This window comes from Schistocerca piceifrons, unplaced genomic scaffold (assembly GCF_021461385.2).
Source record: "Schistocerca piceifrons isolate TAMUIC-IGC-003096 unplaced genomic scaffold, iqSchPice1.1 HiC_scaffold_790, whole genome shotgun sequence".
Lineage (NCBI taxonomy): Eukaryota > Metazoa > Arthropoda > Insecta > Orthoptera > Acrididae > Schistocerca > Schistocerca piceifrons.
Genome location: NW_025729048.1, coordinates 60,001 through 62,500, shown reverse-complemented (window position 1 = coordinate 62,500; position 2,500 = coordinate 60,001). Strand labels below are relative to the sequence as shown.

The 2,500-nt window shown below is 57.9% G+C and overlaps 1 non-coding gene across 1 annotated transcript in view; it reads left to right on the top strand.

Annotated features, from left to right (window-relative positions):
* Nucleotides 1-1,784: 1,784 nt before the first annotated feature.
* The window catches only part of LOC124770330, a 1,909-nt gene continuing 1,193 nt past the window's right edge, over nt 1,785-2,500 (top strand). Inside the window, exon 1 of the ribosomal RNA XR_007013183.1 lies at nt 1,785-2,500. This exon is cut by the window's right edge and continues 1,193 nt beyond it. This is a non-coding gene — a ribosomal RNA (small subunit ribosomal RNA).

Below are 2,500 nucleotides of genomic sequence, written 5' to 3'. Positions count from 1 at the left end.
TGCTCTGTAATTGTTATACGACTCGTTCAATTACTGTAGTGTTGCCCACCCGCAACCCTCGCAATATAGTTCGCTACTCGCACTGCCCGCACCCCTGTGTATCGCTTCATGTTAAACACCTTGCAAGTCTTGCTCACTTTCCACATGCTCCTGCTGTACACTGTAATGTGGATGGCAGCAGGACGTACATGCCGCCCCTCCCCACGTCCCCACCTTGCCCCCTGCCTTCGCAAGCTGGTTGGTGAGAAGTTTGCATGTTCAATGCCCTTCGCATGCGACGTACTCAGGCTACGTTGTGGTGCGGCCTGTGTCAACTGTCCGCTGATGTCGTACGCGTGAACCACAATCTGTACTGCACATTCGTCCTTATGTACTGAATGATACATCGTGGCACATGTGTGACCGCACAACGACTGCGCCCAAAAACGGCGGACCATACAGTGCAAATATTGTGCACGCAGCTACGTGTCGTCTCCCTATGAGAGCTGGATTGCAGTGTGGTACGCCATAGAGACGTGTGGGAGGAACGGACGCCGTGGATGGCGATCAGCATGAGCTGTCTGTTGATGTATTCGGACCTAGTCGTCTCTCCTCACACACCGTGATGGCATGGTGCACCGCGTTCCATATCTGCGACATGCTACAGAGGCCGGTTGACAGTCGTTCGAGCAATGGACATCGCATACGTACGGGGGCCACCTTCCACGTATTGTCTAGGCGTGCACATTTTGTTGCGTGTATGTGGGCAGACGTAGTGTGGCGTGACACCTGACACAGGCATGCAATAATCGTTGAAGTTGCAAATGGCGATGGACGCCTGCGTTTTCTGGTGAAGTTACGCAAATGAACAAATGGTAACCTGTTGTGGTGCGGTTGTTCTCGCTAGGGGTGAATCGGTGATGGCGACGATAGGTTGAGGTACTAACCGGTTGTTCCAGCGATACCCACCATGCCGACGAAACTGAACGGCATCTGGGTGTGAAGCGATACGCGGCGGTGGCTGGGTGGGACCGTCCCCGGCCGGTGAGGGGGCGCCTCCCGGCGTGCTGGCCGCGCGGTGCGTGGGCGCACGCGCTACAGCCGGCTGGTGGGGGCGGCCAGTGGCAGGCGCGCCGGCCGACGGACGCGGCAGGCGTCGCAGCTGCGCGCCGGCGCACCCTGCGCGCGGCGCCGTGCGGCCAAAGTAGGTCCTCGCGGGCCCGGTGCGAAGCGCGGTGGACATCTTCAGTGTGCTGGTCCGATTGAGGACTGTGTGCGTTGAGGATGCGCCGCCGCCCGGCGCTCGGCGCCGCGACGCCGTCTGCTGCTCGGTCGCCCCAGCGGTTCTCGCTGGTGGTTTGTATCGCAGCTGTGCGGATGTGTTGGCGCGTGCGCTGTGCTGGGAGAGTTCGCTTCGGCACCCAAGTGGGGCTTTTGTCCTTCTGTGGCGCTGGCGTTGGAGCTGCCGGTCACCGTAGGTGGCGCGTGTTGTCTCCCGCCGGCAATGCCACGACAGCACGCTCCCGGGCCTCTGTCGGCAGCGGCAAGCTCAGTTGGGAGCACGGGTGGTCGCACCGAAAGCGTCTACTCGCCTAACTCCGGGCGATTGCGCCTCTCTCGAACCCGACCAAGTACTTGGGACGGCGCTGCGCGCCGCCGGGACCTGAGAGGGTTTCGAGGTGTATTGTGCAGGGGAGCTCAGCCTCCTCCTGTTTGCAGAATGATTGAGCGGACGCTTGCGTGTTCGCGCGGGCCCCCGGGACACACTCCCGGGCGGCCGGCTGCTCAGCTCTAGTTGACGCAGCTCCCTGGTTGATCCTGCCAGTAGTCATATGCTTGTCTCAAAGATTAAGCCATGCATGTCTCAGTACAAGCCGCATTAAGGTGAAACCGCGAATGGCTCATTAAATCAGTTATGGTTCCTTAGATCGTACCCACGTTACTTGGATAACTGTGGTAATTCTAGAGCTAATACATGCAAACAGAGTCCCGACCAGAGATGGAAGGGACGCTTTTATTAGATCAAAACCAATCGGTCGGCTCGTCCGGTCCGTTTGCCTTGGTGACTCTGAATAACTTTGGGCTGATCGCACGGTCCTCGTACCGGCGACGCATCTTTCAAATGTCTGCCTTATCAACTGTCGATGGTAGGTTCTGCGCCTACCATGGTTGTAACGGGTAACGGGGAATCAGGGTTCGATTCCGGAGAGGGAGCCTGAGAAACGGCTACCACATCCAAGGAAGGCAGCAGGCGCGCAAATTACCCACTCCCGGCACGGGGAGGTAGTGACGAAAAATAACGATACGGGACTCATCCGAGGCCCCGTAATCGGAATGAGTACACTTTAAATCCTTTAACGAGTATCTATTGGAGGGCAAGTCTGGTGCCAGCAGCCGCGGTAATTCCAGCTCCAATAGCGTATATTAAAGTTGTTGCGGTTAAAAAGCTCGTAGTTGGATTTGTGTCCCACGCTGTTGGTTCACCGCCCGTCGGTGTTTAACTGGCATGTATCGTGGGACG